This window comes from Erinaceus europaeus, chromosome 8 (genome assembly GCF_950295315.1).
Source record: "Erinaceus europaeus chromosome 8, mEriEur2.1, whole genome shotgun sequence".
Lineage (NCBI taxonomy): Eukaryota > Metazoa > Chordata > Mammalia > Eulipotyphla > Erinaceidae > Erinaceus > Erinaceus europaeus.
The window spans coordinates 47,601,803-47,621,584 of NC_080169.1; the positions used below are offsets into that span (position 1 = coordinate 47,601,803).

At 37.3% G+C, this 19,782-nt stretch overlaps 1 protein-coding gene and 1 non-coding gene across 3 annotated transcripts in view; one reads left to right on the plus strand and one right to left on the minus strand.

Moving 5' to 3' along the window:
* The window catches only part of UMAD1 (UBAP1-MVB12-associated (UMA) domain containing 1), a 272,473-nt gene that overhangs the window by 201,785 nt on the left and 50,906 nt on the right, over window positions 1–19,782 (minus strand). The window lies entirely within an intron of this gene.
* Window positions 17,900–18,033, plus strand: LOC132540085 (small nucleolar RNA SNORA5). The gene has a single exon (XR_009551349.1). It is a non-coding gene; the product is annotated as a small nucleolar RNA SNORA5 (small nucleolar RNA).

Sequence of the window (19,782 nt, forward strand, 5' to 3'; positions counted from 1 at the left end):
TCTTATTAAAGATGTTTTTTTCTGACTACAATTGCTATTGGACTATAAAAACACTGACTACAATTGCTATTGGACTATAAAAACACGATTTTTTTTCTTATTGAAATTTTGTGGATCTAGGGATTTCCATTGCTCAAGGGATTAGCTGTTTCAACAAGCATCTCTATATGAATGGGCAAAATATCACCTTGTAAAAAGAAAGCCATTAATTTTTACTTTATTTTGGAACTTCTTAAATAAAATTTTTTAAATACAATGTGACCATAAATAAATAAAAATCTGATTTCCACTTATGTAAACAGCATTATTTATAACCCAAAGCTCAGCTTAGAGGTCAAAGCATGCATATTATCCTCTCTCTCATTCAACATTCTTTACCAAATTGTGAAATATCTGTAAGTCATTATATGAGCAAGATTACAGAGCACAAACCACAAAAGTTGTGGTTTCCCAAACATGTAGAATTAAAAAATATAGCTGCCTTCACTTAATATAGCTTTGAGCTAAATGTGAAAATCCTGGAGGAAGGAAGCAGTCTTCTGATCCTAAACTTAGAACTACATCTTTTCCTAAAATGACCTTACAGACTGAAACATCATATCCATAGACCACCGAGGGATTCATGGAGTTTCTAAAGTGAAACTTTCCAGTCCTCCTATTTAGCTCAGTCTGTTGCGACTATTTTTAAACAACTTAATTGTTTTCCTATTTTAATGCAAGTAAAAATAAAACTGTACGGAAATTGTGGGGATGTGGTGGAGCCTGGCAGGGCTTGACCTGAGAGGTGAGTCCATCTTGTTAGTCTCTCTCTCTACAGAGAGGTTGAACAAGGGGGGGACACAGGAACTTTTTTCAAAAGGTTGCCCGCCATATCAGACTTCCCTGCCTCACAAAACACTCTGCATTTTCCTGCCTCCAGGAGCCCAGCATTCCTTAAAACATTAAGCCTGCTCCACCCTGCATTCCTTTTATTATCTACATATCAATCTTCTGCTTTGTCTTACAAATGACTAAAGGTCTCCTTCCTAATTCCCCACAGGGTATTGCTAATCCTACCAGTTGAACCCCTGGCAACAGTTGCTGGGGAGGTCCATACTATTTCGGCCCCTTTTGCCTTTCTCCACCCCTTTCCTAACCATGTATGGTATTGTCAAGCCACTTCCGTATCTGTCTTGTCTCTTCCGTAGTCCAGGTTAAGAAGCGTGTGCAGGCATACCAGGAGGCTGACTCCGGCCATTGCGGTTTTGCACCATGTGGCTTAACCAGTTGTGCTACGGCCCAACTCTGGGGTGTTTGGATGAATAAAGATTTGTATTGCCTGCTGCCATGAGCTTGGTTCCAGAGTCACATCTCTCTCTCTCTCTCTCCCTCTCCCTCTCTCTCTCTTTGTGTTGCTAGCCCAACATAAAACAAATCCTAGTTCTAATATATGTGTGCTTATAAAATACCAAAGAGTGAAGAAAATTAAAACTTTTACCTTGACAATACTCTTGAATAGTTTAAAGTATAAACAGTATTTGACTTTTAAATCATCAGAAAAAAGAATATGAGACAAAAATTAAATCTATTACCTGAAACAAAATTAGTTTAATAGGGGGATGGCAAAATGGCTCCTTGAACAATGCACTGCTTTACCATGTGTTCAACCCAGATTTCTTACCAGGCCTTACCACACTGAATTTGGCTTCTATGCTATAGTGTGTGTGTGTGTCTCTGCCTCTACCTTAAAATAATTTTTGTTTAATTAGTCTAGTAGAAAGAAAAACAAAGTCATTCTAACGAAGATCAGTTATTCCCCCATAAACAGTGAAGTCACTGTCCCCAATATTTACATACCATGTAAAATGTAAAGGTCTATTTTTTTTTGGCTCTGAATGATATGGAGATGAGTTCCTATATCAAGAACATTTACATTTATCTTGCCATTAATAATCACTAAGAAAGAGTTTTAAGTAATAATAAGGAAAATTGAAAAAGGGTGAAAGAGTACTACAAATAATGTGGGACACTAAAGATTCAGCAAACACAAAGAAATTTGAATAACTGACAGTCAAAAACAAGAACTGGCCAAGCACACAGGATCTTCATCTGTATGATATTCCACAGAATGAAAAAATGCTCAGACAGAATAAAATCTATGATTCTGCCTCCAACACTTTTGTGCTATGTCAGCTGGGTTTAATTCAAGATGTGAGTTCTGTAGGAAAGGCTAAATTCTAAAAACATGAAAGTTATTTATAGACACTTTTCATTAAATCAAAACCTATAAATTTGGCTGAAGTTGGTGGCAAAATTGGAGATGTAAATAATATTTACAGGAGTAAAAAACAAGTCTTTTTATCCACTCAAAAAGTAAAAGAGTTGAGGGGCAGTGCTAAGATGGCATAGTGATTCTGAGACAATGCATGATCTGAGCTCTCCAATGAGGCTCCTTCAAAACTGGGAAGTTCCAATGAGGTTAGGAATTCTGCATCAGTAGTGGGATAGGGGTGACTGGGTGGGCAGACAAGAACTAAAGAAGAGTCCTATAATTCATATTTGGGCTGGCAAACAGAGGTTGAAGAGTAACAAAGGAAACGGAGAATGGCTGAGAGTTTTCTGTTTTGCTAGTTCCCAACCCCCACACCCTCTACTCCTGGTGGGACTCCTGTGGAGGGAATTTCTTTAGCAAGATTCCTGGATCAGAAGGGGTGTCTTTCAAATGTGTGTCATTCAAAAGACATTGAAGGTAGCAGAAACTCTATCTGACTGACAGAATACCTGACCAATCCGGACCTCAGTATTGCCTGGGGTAAGGTACCTGTGTTTTTCTGCTAATGCTTTAGTTTGCCTGATAGATACCTCTTATACTTGCTTATTTTAGGAAAGAAATGAAGCATTGTAGAGCAGATCTGTACTGGTTCAATCTGCAGACTAACTGTTATGGAATTGTATTTAATTTTATTCTATTATCATTATTACTTGTGCTTGTCTCTTTTCCCTCCTCTCCAACTTAGGCAAAAGTATCCACTGTTGCTTCTTCCATTGATAGGTGATTGGGTGTACTACACATTCTGGATAGGATATCTCTCTCTCTCTCTCTCTCTCTCTCTCTCTCTTCTCTACTTCTCTTTTTCTTTCCTTAAAGCTAATCTGAAAAATTTCTTTCCTTTCACTGCTTTTTCTTTCCTTTATTTTTTATTCACTAGCACTGGAATTTACTGTAAAAGAATTATCATGTACAAGAAGTCTAACTGAGAGTAGATTCTTTCTTCTTCTCCCCCCCAATCCTGTGTCTCTTGCCTCTTTCCTTCTCTCTCTATTCCCACTGATTATAGAATTTATAGTTGACAGCTTATTGTCATACATGTCTATTCTTATTTTTCCTTCCTTTTTTTGTTTTATTTTTTATCCTTTCCTTTCCCTTTGTATTGTTGGGTCTTGTTTTTAGAGTAGAGATGTTGCTTGACTATCTGGTTTTGGTTGAACTGCATTAATCTTTGCTTCAGCTGCTAGTATACTTTATGAGGTTTGTGAATTCATTTGATAAAAGACTCTAATGTGGCCTATACTCACACAACACAAATGTAGAGTGACAGGACAGAAAAATACAAACCACACCAACTAAAAAAAAAAAAAAGGTCAAATCCAGAGCAAATTAAACTGCTAGCATGATGAATTGGGACAGGACCCCAGAAGAACCTCCAAATAAGTGAGAAGCAATTATAGATAAGAGAACTACCAAACAGTAATGAAAATATTAGTTACAGAAATGAGGGCATCTATTGAGTAAAGGGCTATCAGAAATAGGGAAACAACAGATGAGATCCTCAAGGAAAATACCAGCTATCTTGTGGTAATTAGAGAACTGAAAGGACAACTAGCAGAACAAGCTAATACTATAACGGAACTAAAGAAAGAAGCTGAGGGAAGGAAAAGCAGGTTAACAGAGGCAGAACATAGAATTAGCCAGAGAGGATGAGCTAGAGAATACTAAGAAGGAGGTAAAAGAGCTAAAAAAGAGAGAGAGATTGAGAGACATTGAAAACAACAAAAGAGACATATGGGTTAATCTCAAAAGAAATAATATTCAAATAATTGGCCTACCAGAGGAAGAAAGAAAGGAAGGGGAATTAAATATCCTAGAGGAAACAATAGAAGAAAACTTCCTGGCTCTAAACAACAGGAAGGACTTTAAGATTCAAGAGGCCCAATAGTCCCAAACAGAATCAACCCAGACCTGAAGACACCAAGACACATCAAAGTTACAGTGAAAAGAAGCAAGGATAAAGAAAGGATACTAAAGGCTGCAAGAGAAAAACGAAAAGTCACATACAGAGGAAAATTCATAAGACTGTCATCAGACTTCTCCACTCAAACACTAAAAGCCCTCAATGAAAAAGGATTTCAACCAAGGATACTATATCCAGCTAGACTTTCATTTAGACTAGCTGGAGGGATAAAAACCTTCTCAGACAAGCAACAGTTTAAGGAGGCAACTATCACCAAGCCTGTCCTGAAAGAAGTTCCAGAAGACCTCCTATAAACAAGAACATCACCAAAATACTTGCCATATATCATAGAAAGAAAAAATGTGGAATATGGTACTGCAACGCCTTAAATCTCTAATGTCAATTAATGTCAAAGGCTTAAACTCACCCATTAAAAGGCACAGAGTAGGAGGATGGATCAGAAAACATAACACAAGCATATGCTGCTTGCAAGAATCCCACCAAACCCAACAAGACAAAAACAGACTTAAAGTGAAAGGATGGAAAACTATCATACAGGCTAATGGACCATAAAAAAGGGGCAGGAACAGCCATTCACATCTCTGACACAATAGGCTTTAAATTAAATAAAGTAATAAAAGATAGGCAAGTTCATTAAATAATCATCAGAGGATCAATCAGACAAGACTTCACAATTATTAATATCTATGCAACCAATAAGAGCCCACCTAAAAAGATTAAACATTTACTAAAAGAGCTACAAAAATACATCAACAGAAATACAGAAAAAGTAGGAGACTTCAGGAGAAGCGGAGCCAAGATGATGACTGATAAGTAGCTACTGGCCTGAGTTCCGAAAACATCTGCTGGAAACAGTCGGATTTTTTGCCTTCAGCAGGACAGTAAATTCAGGGTCCTAGCTGTGACACCAAGGGGGCGAATATAGCGCAGTTTGGGTTAGAATATAGAGAAAAAAGAAAGGAAAAAATTTTTTTATTATTTCCAAAGCACACCCCTCCCCCCCCCCAAATCAGACCCTGAGAGTTGTGCCAGAGAATTGCTCCTAGCAGGCTCGCCTACTGAGCTTTTTTTTTTACCAAGATTCCTGGCCCAACAGGGGTTTCATTTCAATCCTATTCCTTTCTGAAACCATTGGCCCTTTTTCTTTCTGTCTAAGTGGCCAATAGGACCTACAAAAGGAAAAGACTACCCTGAGGTGTTTTTTTTTTTTTGGTTGGTTGGTTTTTGGTTTTTTGTTTGTTTGTTTTACTTTCTTAACAATCAGCTGCCTCTGCTCAGGTGGCTTGAGGCAATCTGGTGCCATCCAAGCTGAAGACAGGACAGGTTTTTTTACCCTGCTCTATTTTACTATTAAGATTATATATAGGTGTATCCCTTTCCCCCCTCCTTCAGGTTGACCAGAATTAACATTTAGTGTATTTTCCATTGGTAGGGGACTAATTGTCTTATCCATTGCGAGATGAACTTGTTTCACTACTCCTACCTCCTATACCCACTCTCCCCTTCTCCCTCCTCCTAGGTAATTAAAAAATAAAATAAAAAATAATTAATTAATTTAAAAAACTTTCCTTTCACTACTCCTTTATTACAGTTCTTTTTCTGATCTGTTTTTTATCATGTCTTCCTTCCTCCTTCTTCGGCTTTCTGAATTCACTGATACTCATTTGTGAATTATTTTGGGGAAGAAATCTGACTCAGAGTAGACTCTGAGTGTGTATCTCTGGTCTACTTCCCTTTCTCCTCTTGCTACCCCTAGAATATACAGTGGCTAGTAGATTAGCATAATTGTCTATTCTTGCTATCCGTTTTTTACTTTCTCTTTCTTATTCACTTGGACTTGCTTGCTATTTTTTCATGGACTGGACACACTGTTTGGCTAACTGGTAGTGGTTAAACTACTTCAATCCTTGCTTCAGTTGCTATTGTAATTTGTGAGCTTGGTGATTGCATTTGTCATAAAGGTATTTAGTATTGCCTGTACTCAAAACACAATTGAAGAACAACATAAAAATAAGAACATAAAAATAAGAAACACATTAATCCAAAAAATGGGTAGATCAAGAGCAAATAAAACTGCTACTCCAATGAATGAAGACAAGAGCCCAGAAGAAACTAAAAATCAGCCAGAAGTAACCATAGATAAGAAAAGTATGCAAGCAATAATAAACTTATTAATCACAGAAATGAAAACAACTTTGGAGGAAAGGAATGGCAGTATTAGAGAAACAACAGATGAGACCCTCAAGGAAAATAATGATTAACTTGAGGCAATTAGAGAACTGAAAGCTGAAATAGCTGAGCTGAAGAAAGCAGCTGAGGGATGGGAAAGCAGACTAACAGAAGCAGAAAACAGAATTAGTCAGACAGAGGATGAGCTAGAGAAAACTAAGAAAGAGGTGAAAGAGTTCAAAAAGAGATTGAAAGACACTGAAAGCAACAACAGAGACATATGGGATGATCTCAAAAGAAGTAACATTCATATAATTGGCCTGCCAGAGGAAGAGAGGAAGGGGAAGGAAATATTCTAGAGGAAATTATAGAAGAAAACTTCCCAGACCTGAATAACACAAAGGACATCAAGATTCAAGAGGCCCACAGAGTTCCAAACAGAATCAACCCAGACCTGAAGACACCAAGACACATCATAGTCACAATGAATAGAAGTAAGGATAAAGAAAGGATCCTAAAGGCTGCAAACAGAAAATAAAAAGTCATATACAGGGGAAAACCCAAAAGACTATCAGCAGACTTCTCCACTCAAACTCTAAAAGCCAGAAGAGAATGGCAAGATATCTATCGAGCCCTGAGTGAAAAGGGGTTTCAACCAAGGATAATATATCCTGCTAGACTTTCATTCAAACTAGATGGTGGAATCAAAACCTTCTTAGACAAACAACAGTTAAAGGAAGCAACCATCACCAAACGGGCCCTGAAAGAGGTTCTAAAAGAACTTTTATAAACAAGAACTTCAGTATAATACTTGCCATATATCAGAGTAAATCAAAAATCATTGAACAATGGCACTACAATATATTAAATCCATAATATCAATAAATGTCAATGGCTTAAACTCACCCATCAAAAGGCACAGAGTAATAAAAGGTAATAAAAGATAGGCAAGGACATTACATAATTATTAGAGGATCAATCAGCCAAGAAGACTTAACAGTTATTAACATCTATGCACCCAATGAGGGACCATCTAAACACATCAAGCACCTACTGAAAGAACTTCAAAAATACATCAATAGTAATACAATAACAGTGGGAGATTTTAACACCCCACTCTCACACTTAGATCAACAAAGCAAAGAATCAACAAAGAAACAAGAGAATTAAATAAAGAGATGGACACACTAGACATCCTGGACATATTCAGAGCCCTAACCGCCAAAAACTGGAATACACATTCTTCTCAAATCCACACAACACATACTGAAGGATAGACCACATGTTAGGCCACAAAGACAGCATCAATACATTCAAGAGCATTGAAATCATCCCAAGTATCTTCTCAGACCACAGTGGAGTAAAACTAACATTTAACAACAAACAGAAAATTATTAAAAGACACAGAATTTGAAAACTAAACAACATACTGCTTAACAAACACTGGGTCAGAGAGTCACTCAAGCAAGAAATTCAAATGTTCCAGGGAACAAATGAAAATGAAGACAAAACCTATCAAAATATTTGGGACACAGCTAAAGCAGTATTAAAAGGGAAACTCATAGCCACACAATCACATATTAAACAACAAGAAAAAGCTCAAATAAACAACGTTCTGCACACCTCAAGGACTTAGAGGAAGAGGAACAAAGGAACCCTAAAGCAACTGGAATGACAGAAATCACTAAAATTAGAGCAGAAATAAACAACATCAAAAATAAGAGAACCATACAGAAGATCAATGAAGCCAAATGTTGGTTTTTTAAAAGATTAAACAAAATTGACCATCCCCTAGCCACACTCACTAAACAACAAAGGGAAAAGACTCAAATTAATAGAATTGTAAAGGATAGAGGAGATATCACAACTTACACCACAGAAATCCAGAAAATCATGAGAAACTTCTATGAAGAACCATATGCCACTAGAGAATCTGGAATAAATGGAAAAATTCCTAGGAACATATGTCCTTCCAAAACTGAACCAAGAAGAACTACAACACCTAAATGTCGGGCTGAGCTTCACGGGTGGGAGACAGAGACGACCAGAGACTCATGGCTGAGTGGTACGCAGTTCAGTCTTTATTCATGTGGAACGCAGCACAATCTAATCTATCTCTAATCACAATCTTGTCCTTATCTCTCCTGAGGCAGAAGAGTCAGGTCTGAAAAGGATGTATGTAGAATAGGGGGCAGAGAGAAAGAAAAAGCGCGAACCAGTGAGGATTAAACCAATGTCCTGGAGGCAGGGAGGGGGCTCAGTCAACAGTGGCTATGCAAATAGAATACAGTGTTAAGCAGGGGGGATCAAACCAATGAAACAGAAGGGTTTTTAGAAGCAGAATCCAAAAGGATACCAACATCTAAATGCACCAATCACAGACCAAGAAATCAAAACCGTTATTAAGAATCTCCCCAACAAAAAAAGTCCTGGACCAGATGGCTTCACAAACGAATTCTACAAAACCTTCAGGAAACAGTTAGTACCGATACTTCTAAAGCTTTTCCATAAGATTGAAGAAACAAGAATACTCCCTTCCACCTTCTATGAAGCCAATATCACCCTGATACCAAAAGCAGATAGGAACACAACAAAAAGGGAAAGCTACAGACCAGTATCACTGATGAATACAGATGCCAAAATATTAAACAAGATCTTGGCCAACCAGATACAGCAGCATAGCAAAAAGATTGTTCATCATGACCAAGTGGGATTTATCCCACTAATGCAAGGTTGGTTCAACATCCGTAAATCAATCAATGTCATTCACCACATCAATAAAAGCAAAGCCAAAAACCACATGATTATCTCAATAGATGCAGAGAAAGCCTTTGACAAAATCCAACACCCATTCATGCTCAAAACTCTACAAAAAATGGGAACAGATGGGAAATTCCTCAAGATAGTGGAATCTATATACAGCAAACCTACAGCCAACATCATATTCAATGGACAGAAGCTGAAAGTCCCCTCAGATTGGGGACTAGACAGGGCTGTTCACTGTCACCATTACTCTTCAACATTGTATTTGAAGTTCTTGCCAGAGCAATCAGGCAAGAGAAATAAATCAAAGGAATATCGATTGGAAGGGAAGAAGTCTAGCTCTCACTATTTGCAGATGATATGATAGTATACATAGAAAAACCTAAAGAATCCAGCAGAAAACTACTGGAAGTTATTAGGCAATATAGCAAGGTATCAGGCTACAAAATCAATGTACAAAACTCAGTGGCATTTCTTTATGCAAACACTAAATCTGAAGAAGAAGACATTAGAAATCACTCCCATTCACTCTTGCAGCAAAAATCAATAAAATACCTAGGAGTAAAGCTGACCAAAGAAGTGAAAGACTTGTATACTGAAAACTATGAGTCACTATTCAAGGAAATAGAAACTGATACCAAGAAATAGAAAGACATCCCATGCTCATGGATCGGAAGAATAAATATCATCAAAATGAATGATCTCCCCAGAGCCATATACAAATTTAATGCAATACCCATCAAAGTTCCACCAAGCTTCTTTAAGAGAATAGAAAAAAAAAACTACAATAATTTATCTGGAACCAGAAAACACCTAGAATTGCCAAAACCATCTTGAGGAGAAGAAACAGAAACAGAGGCATCACACTCCCACACATCAAACTACATTATAAAGCCATCATCATCAAAACAGCATGGTACTGGAACAAAAATAGGCACACAGACCAGTGGAACAGAATTGAAAGCCCAGAACTAAACTCCCACACATATGAACATCTAATCTTTGATAAGGGGGCCCAAAGTATTAAATGGAGGAAGGAGGCTCTCTTCAATAAGTGGTGCTGGGGAAAGTGGGTTGTAACATGCAGAAGAATGAAACTGAACCACTTTATCTCACCAGAAACAAAAATACACTCCAAATAGATTAAAGTCCTGGATGTCAGACCAGAAACAATCACATACTTAGAGGAAAACATTGGTAAAACACTTTCTCACCTAAAACTCAAGTACATCTTTGATGAAACAAACCCAATTGCAAGGAAGGCTAAAGCAAAAACAAACAAATGGGACTATATCAAATTGAAAAGCTTCTGCACAGCCAAAGAAACTATTAAACAAACAAAGAGACCCCTCACAGAATGGGAGAAGATCTTCACATGCCATATATCAGACAAGAGACGAATCGCCAAAATATACCAAGAGCTCAGCAAACTTAGCACCAAAAAAGCAAATGACCCATTCCAAAAATGAGTAGAGGATATAAACAGAACATTCACTCCAGAGGAGATCCAAAAGGCTAACAAACATATGAAAAACTGCTCCAGGTCACTGATTGTCAGAGAAATGCAAATTAAGACAACAGTGAGATACCACCTCACTCCTGTGAGAATGGCATACATCAAAAAGGACAGCAGCAACAAATGCTAGAGAGGCTGTGAGGACAGAGGAACCCATTTGCACTGCTGGTAGGAATCTAAATTGGTCCAGGCTCTGTGGAGAGCTGTCTGGAGAACTCTCACAAGGCTAGACATAGACCTTCCATATAACCCAGTAATTCCTCTCCTGGGGATATACCCCAAGGACTCCATAACACCCAACCAAAAAGAAGTGTGTACTCCTATGTTCATAGCAGCACAATTCATAATAGCTAAAACCTGGAAGCAACCCAGGGGCCCAACAACAGATGAGTGGTTGAGAAAGCTGTGATATATATACACAATGGAATACTATGCAGCTACTAAGAACAATGAACTCAACTTCTCTGACCCATCTTGGTCAGAGCTAGAAGGAATAATGTTAAGTGAGTTAAGTCAGAAAGATAAAGATGAGTATGGGATGATCCCACTCATCAACAGAAGTTGAGAAAGAAGATCAGAAAGGGAAACTAAAAGCAGGATCTGACCAAATTGGAAGTAGGGCACCAAAGGAAAAACCCTGTGGTGAGTGGGAGGGTGGACATGAGGCTTCCTGGGCCAGCGGGGGTGGGGGTGGGAGTGGGTGGGTGGCATGGGACACAATCTTTTGGTGGTGGGAATGGTGTTTATGTACACATCTATTAAATTGTCATCATATAAATCACTATTTAAATAATATGAGGGGGAAAAATTGATTTATGTCTAACAAAGGGACTTTTCAAAGTTAACCCAATTACCAAATAATGTGATGATAACAATAACTATCCATTGTCTTCTTGAACCTTAAGACAGCAGGAACCTCACATTTCCACTATAGAGCCTAAACTTCCCCCAGTCCTGGGACCCTAGGGTAGGGACCACTTTCCCGTATGCTTCTCCCAATCCTTATCAAATAATATTATATCCACTGATCGCAACATAATCAACACAACGAGTGCCACTCCAGCATGCTTCACTTCAGACTGTGTCCAGAAACTTCAGGTGTGGAATGACAACCTGTTCAGCTTCATCACTTGGGTAAGATCTTTCCTTTCATAGTATTCTCTAATTCCATCCCAGGTGGGTCACTTCCTAACAAAGTCCCAAAACCTAGATATACACCAGGTTCCAGGAGATAGAGCATATGTTCACACATATCCATAAACTAGGGCAAATATATATAAAAGTAGTAGTACACTAGAGTTTGCAGTGAGTACCCCCCAATACTTCATCTCCACTATTCGAAGCTTTGGGTCAATGATTCTTCAACAATTTGTTTGGCTTTGTATGTTAACTCTCTTTTCAGCCACCAGGTGCCAGATGCCATCAGGATGCCAGCCAGGCTTCCCTGGACTGAAGACCCCACCAATGCGTCTTGGAGCTCCGCTTTCCCAGAGACCCACCCTACTAGGGAATGAGAGAGGCAGACTGGGAATATGGATCGACCAGTTAATGCCCATGTTCAGCGGGGAAGCAATTACAGAAGCCAGACAGACCTTCCACCTTCTCAACCCACAATGACCCTGGGTCCATGCTCTCAGACAGAGAATGGGAAAGCTATTGGGGAGGGGATGGGATATGGAGATTGGGTGGCGGGAATTGTGTGGAGTTGTACCCCCCATCCTATGATTTTGTTAATGTCTCCTTTCTTAAATAAATAAATAAACTAAAAAATAGTAGGAGACTTCAACACCCCACTCTCACACTTAGATCAACTAAGCAGAGAATCAACAAAGAAACAAGAGAATTAATTGAAGAGATGGATAGACTATACCTCCTGGACATTTTCAGAGTTCTTCACCCCAAGAAATTGGAATACACATTCTTTTCAAATCCACACAGCACATCCTCAAGGAGAGAACACATCTTAGACCACAAAGACAGTATAAACAAATTCAAGAGCATTGAAATCATCTTCTCAGACCAGGGTGGAGTAAAGCTAACATTCAACAGCAAACAGAAAAATACTAAAAGTCACAAAACTTGGAAAGTCAACAACATACTACTTAATAACTGCTAGATCAAAGAGGCACTCAAGCAAGAAATTCAAAAGTTTCTTGAAACAAATGAAAATGAAGACATAAGCTATCAGAATATATATGACACAGCTATAGTAGTACTTAGAGGGAAACTCATAGCTATACAAGCACACATTAGAGAACAAGAAAAAGCTCAAGTAAATAGCTTTACTGCATGTCTTAAAGACTTAGCAGAAGAGGAATAAAGGAACGCTAAAGCATCCAGAAGTACTGAATCACCAAAATTAGGAAACCTCCTACACTGCCAGTAGGAATGTAAATTGGTCCAACCCCTGTGAAGAGCAGTCTGGAGAATTCTCAGAAGGCTAGAAGTGGAACTACCTACCCTATGACCCTGCAATTCCTTTCTTTTGGATATATCCTAAAGAACCAAACATGCCCATCCAAAAAGATCTGTGTATATCTACGTTCATAGCAGCACACTTTGTAACAACCAAAACCTGAATGCAACCCAAGTGTCCAACAACAGATGAGTAAGTTGTGGTATATATACACAATGGAATACTACTCAGCTATTAAAAATGGTAATTTCACTTTCTTCACCCTATCTTTGATGGAGCTTGAAGGAATCATGTTAAGTGATCCTGGATAAGCCAGAAACAAAAGGATGAATTTGGGATGATATCACTCATAGACAAAAGTTGAAAAATACTTCCATGATGCTAGCCCACCTTACCTGGGCAGATGACCTCTCCAATGTATCTTTGAACCCCTACCTCCCCAGAGCCCTACCCCACTAGAAAAAGGCAGAAACAGTATGGAGGTATGGATCAACCTGTCAGTGCCCAAGTCCAGTGGAGAAGCAATTAAAGAAGACCTTCTGTGCTCCTTAGAAATCTTTGGTCCATAATCCTAGAGGGATAAAGAATACAGAACATTCAAATGGAGAGGATGGGATATGGCATGCTGGTGGTGAGAATTATGTGAATTGTAACCCCCTTATCCCACAATCTTGTCAATCATTATTAAATCACCAATAATAAATTTTTTAAAGTAGAAAAATAAGAAAACATAAAACAGAACTTGGACTGGGTTTGGTGTATTGCACCAAAGTATTTCTCCAAAAGACTCTGGGATAAGGGGAAGTATTCAGGTTCTATAACTAAGAAATATTACATATATATATATATATATATATATATATATATGGCACTGTATTTTATTGTTGATTGCAAACCATTAATTCCCTAATTAAAAAAAAAAAGGCTAGAAATGGACCTACCCTATGACTTGGCAATTCTTCTCCTAGATATCTATCCTAAAAAACCAAACATATCCATCCAAAAAATATCTGTGTATACCTATGTTTACAACAGCAAAATTTGTAACAGCCAAAACAGGGAAGGAACCCAAGAGTCCAACAAAAGATGAGTGTCTGAGTCAGTGGTATATAGAGAGAATAGAATACTAAAATGATGAATTCACCTTTTTTCATCTCATCTTGGAGGAAGCTTAAAGAAATCATGCTGAGATAATCCAGGTAGAGAAGTATAATTATGGGATGACTTCACTCATGGACAGAAATTGAGAAATAAGAACAGAAGAGGAAACAGAAAACAAAACATGCATCAACAAAAGTTAGTGATAATCCCAAAATGTGGAAGCTCAACAGTACACTACTTCACAACTACTGGGTCAAAAATGAAATAAAGGAAGAAATCAAAATGTTTCAAGAGTTCAATGAAAATGAAGACACAAGCTATCAAAATATTTGGGACACAGCTGAGGCAGTAAGAGAGGGAAGTTCATAGCCAGTCATACAAGCACATATTAATAAATAAGAAAAAGCACAAATAAACAGCCTGATTGCACATCTTTAAGACTAGAAGAAGAAGAAGAACAAGGAATACTAAAGAAACCAGAAGGACAGAAATAACTAGAAATAATAGAAATAAAGTTAGGGCAGAAATAAATAACATTGAAAATAAGAAAACCATACAAAAATAAGAAAACCACACAAAAGATCAACAAAAGTAAATGTTGGTTCTTCCAAAGAGTGAACAAAATCGACAAACCATTAGCCAGACTCACAAAACAAAAAAGGGAGAACATCCAAATAAATCAGATCGTAAATAAAAGAGGAGATTATCACAACAGACACTGCAGAAATTCAATATATCATGTGAAGCTTCTATGAACAACTATATGCCACCAAGCTAGAGAACCTCGAAGAAATGCACAATTTCCTAGATACCTACGAACTTCCAAAATTAAATAAAGAGGAACTAGATAATATGAATAGGCTCATCCATCACAGCTAATGAAATTGAAACAGTTATCAAAAATCTTCCCAAGGATAAAAGTCCTGGACCAGATGGTTTTACAAATGAACTGTACAAAACCTTCCAAGAAGAACTAATACCTCTACTTTTGAAAGTGTTCCAGAAGATTGAAGACACTGGAATACTCCCTTCCAGTTTCTATGAAGCCAACATCACTCTGATACCAAAAACAAACAGGGACAAAACCAAAAAAGAAAACTATAGACCAATATCTCTGATGAACATAGATGCGAAAATATTGAACAAAATTCTAGCCAACCAGATAAAAACACTGTTCACCATGACCAAGAAGAGGTTTATCCCAGGGATGCAAGTTTGGTTTAATATACTTAAATCAATCAACATGATCCACCACATCAATAAGCAAGACAAAAAAACTACATGGTCATATCAATAGATGCAGAGAAAGCCTTTGACAAAATACAACATCCCTTTATGATCAAAACGCTCCAAAAAATGGGAATAGAAAATCCCCGAATATAGTGGAGTCTATATATAGCAAACCTATAGCCAACATCATACTCAATGGTAAAAAACTGGAAGCATTTCCCCACAGATCAGGTACTAGACAGAGCTGCCCACCATCACTACTATTCAACATATTGTTGGAGGTTTTTGCCATAGCAAGCAGGCAGGAGCAAGGAATTAAAGGGATACAGATTGAAGAGAAGAAGTCAAACTCTCCCTATTTGCAGATAACATGATAGTATACATAGAAAAACCTAAAGAATCCAGCAAGAAGCTTTTGGAAATCATCAGGCAATACTGTAAGGTATCAGGCTACAAAATTAACATTCAAAAGCCAGTGGTATTCCTCTATGCAAACACTAAGAAGAAGATAAAATCCAGAAATCAATTCCTTTTACTACAGCAACAAAAACAATAAAATATCTAGGAATAAAACTAACCAAAGAAGTGGAAGACTTGTATACTGAAAATTATGAGTCACTACTTAAAGAAATTGAAAAAGACAAAAAGGAGTGGAAAGATAGTCCACGTTCCTGGGTTGGATGAATTAACATCATCAAAATGAATATACTACACAGAGGCATATACAAATTTAATGCTATCCCCATCAAGATCCCAATCACATTTTTTAGGAAAGTAAATGCTACAAATGTTTACCTGGAACCAGAAAAGACCTAGATTGTCAAAACAATCTTGATAAGAAAGAAGAGAACTGGAGACATCACACTACCAGATCTCAAATTGTATTATAGGGCCATTGTCATCAAAACTGCTTGGTACCGGAACATGAATAGACACACTGACCAGTGGAATAGAATTGAGAGCCCAGAAGTGAGGCCCCACACTTATGGACATCTAATCTTTGATAAATGTGCCCACACTATTAAATGGGGAAAGCAGTCTCTTCAACAAATGGTGTTGGAAAAAATCGGTTTAAACATGCAGAAGAATAAAACTGAACCACTATATTTCACCAAATATAAACGTAAATTCCAAGTGTATCAAGGACTTGAATGTTAGACCAGAACTTATCAGATACTTAGAGGAAAAGAGGAAAATACTGGTAGAACTCTTTTCCACATAAATTTTAAAGACATCTTCAATTAAATGAATCCAATTACAAAGAAGACTATGGCAAGCATAAACCTATGGGACTACATTAAATTAAAAAGCTTCTGCAAGCAAAAGAAACCACTATCCAAACAAAGAGACCTCTCACAGAATGGGAGAAGATCTTTACATGCCATACATCAGACAAGCGTTTAATAACCAAAATATATAAAGAGCTTGCCAAACTCAACAACAAAAAAACAAATAACCCCATCCAAAAAATGGGGAGAGGACATGGACAGAATATTCACCACAGAAGAGAACCAAAAGGCCCAGAAACACATGAAAAAATGCTCCAAGTCTCTGATTGTCAGAGAAATGCAAATAAAGACAATAATAAGATACCACTTCACTCCTGTGAGAATGGCATACATCAGGAAAGTAAGCAGCATCAAATGCTAGAGAGGTTGTGGAGTCAAAGGAACCCTCCTACACTGCTGGTGGGAATGTAAATTGGTCCAACCTCTGTGGAGAGCAGTCTGGAGAACTCTCAGAAAGCTAGAAATGGACCTACCCTATGATCCTGCAATTGCTCTCCTGGGGATATAGCCTAAGGAACCCAACACACCCATCTAAAAAGATCTGTGTACACATGTGTATTTAGAAGCACAATTTGTAATAGCCAAAACCTATAATCAACCCAGGTGTACAACAACAGATGAGTGGCAGAGCAAGTTGTGGTATATATACACAATGGAATACTACTCAGCTATTAAAAATGGTGACTACACCGTTTTCAGCCAATCTTGGATGGAGCTTGAAAAAAATCATGTTAAGTGAGATAAGTCAGAAACAGAAGGATAAATCTGGGATGATCTCACTCTAAGGCAGAAGTTGAAAAATAAGATCAGAAGAGAAAACACAAGTAGAGTCTGAACTGGAGTTGGTGTATTACACCAAAGTAAAAGACTCTGGGGTGGGTGGGTGGGTGGGAGACTACAGATCCAAAAAGGATGGCAGAGGACCTATTAGGGTTTGAATTGTTATGTGGAAAACTTAGAAATGTTATGTACAAACTATTGTATTTACTGTCAAATGTAAAACATTAATTCCCCAATAAAGAAATTTAAAAAAAAAAGAAAAGATGTTTAGAGATATTATGCATGTACAAAGTGTTTTATTTACTGTGGAGTATAAAACATTAATCCCCCAGTAAAAAATTAAAAAATACATGTGACAAGAACTACCACAGTAAGAAGTCACAATTATCAAAGTATCTTTTATAGCAGCTGTGTCAAATTCAGTGCTTACCAACCAATGGCAGGCACTAGCCCAAAAGGCTGCCATAGTAATAAGGTAACTCATGGGCCCTGATTCTCTCTCCTGGGCCTTAGGGATAAATTTGGTTACAGACACTAAGCAAAAGTATAGTAAAACTCAGCAAATTCTGTATTACATATACTGAGTAGTTGTAGAAATATACTGTTACTAATGCCAAATAAATGACCACTTTAAAAAAAAAAGTATCTTTTACACTGGTCTTTTTTTTTTTACTCTAAAAAGTACCCATAAAATATGCTAAGTAAATAATTTTTCTTTTTTTCATTTGTTAGTAAATAATAATTTTAAATCACTCTAGTGGAAAAAATAGTGACTTAGAAGACAACTGCAGTCACATGTGTACTGTTTCTTATCTCCTTGTGATAGGTGCCTATACACCTCATCTGCCACCAACTATAGTTTAAGCACTTCAAGATGAAATTGCCATGTTAATCTGTTTCATGGGTCTCTTAGAGATAAAAAAAAAAAAAAAAATTGACAAATTTGATGGTTCCAATGCTAAGGCAATAGATATTAAGCAGTTCTTTAGGACAATAAGTAAACAACAGAGGTATTAGAAAATGAGGGAGAAACCTGTCGAGACAAAACAAACACACACAAAGCCACTGCATATTCTGGACTGGCATAGCCATTAACCTCTCCTTCAGTGCTTCCAAAGGTCAAGAATACACTTCACTGAGAAGTGTTATGTACTCATGAAAACTGTAAAAGGTGAAAATATAAGACTTTTATGAAAAGGACCAAACAATTTTATTTATTCTCACTGACTACTATCTGATCTACCACAAGACCATTCCTAGTGATTCTGCTTGGCACATATACTGAGGTAGTTTTACACAACCTGAAGCAAGGGAAGGATGTTTACTGAGCTCAATAAACTTAGGTCATAACTGGTTTCACTTCACATAGTCAAATATGGAGGAAAATTCAATAAATCTGTGACCAGACTTGTGTTATTCTAACAGATTTCCGATGGAATGTCTGAAAGAGGCAGTCTTTTTTTTTTTTTTTTTTTTAACAGGAGTATCTACATCTGAGTCTGGACTGACAGGGACCTACCCATGGAGTTATTAAGAATAAAATAGTTGGCACAGATCAGTGTCCACAATTCAAAACTGACTTTGAGAAGTTCTACAGGCAGAAAATCTTTACAGAATTCTTTATTTAGCTTGAGCTTATGAGTCATTTGTTCTCTATGAGGGAGAGTTACTGGCAACAAATGAAGAAGAGCCTTGAGATCAATAAATTTCAGGCAGTTGACATTGGCTAATCGCTGAGGAAAATAACACTCCTGTATGAGAAGTGAGATCTGAATTTCTACAATTTTACTTACAAAATTTCATACCACAAGTTGCTCAATTCCCAACTCAGGTCTTAGGGGCTGTTTCAGTGGCCACTTGAAACTCAAATATTCTAAGAAGTACTTGTTTTCTAAAATCTTATCCTAATACACACATCTAATAAAAGAGTCTGTGTAGTGTTTATAACTTTATCATAAAACTTTACAAATTAGACCATAGTTGGTGGTTAGTAGTACTGCTGCTTTATAGCCTAACTATTCTTATCAATTTCATCTCTAATGGAGTGTGATGTGCAAGTGCTCAAGCAGAAAGCTGGTTATAGTCGTAATGGTTTTATATCAGAAACTCCTGAAGATAAAGCAGAGTTTAAAGGAGTTTTAAGTTACTGAAAAGTTGATTCATCCTCACTCTTGCCTCTTTACATTAAAAAACTATGAGTGTGAAAGATGTAATGAGAATAGTACTGTTTAATTTATATTCAACATTTAAAATCAAATAAGACTGAAAAATTAAAAACCAAAAGGT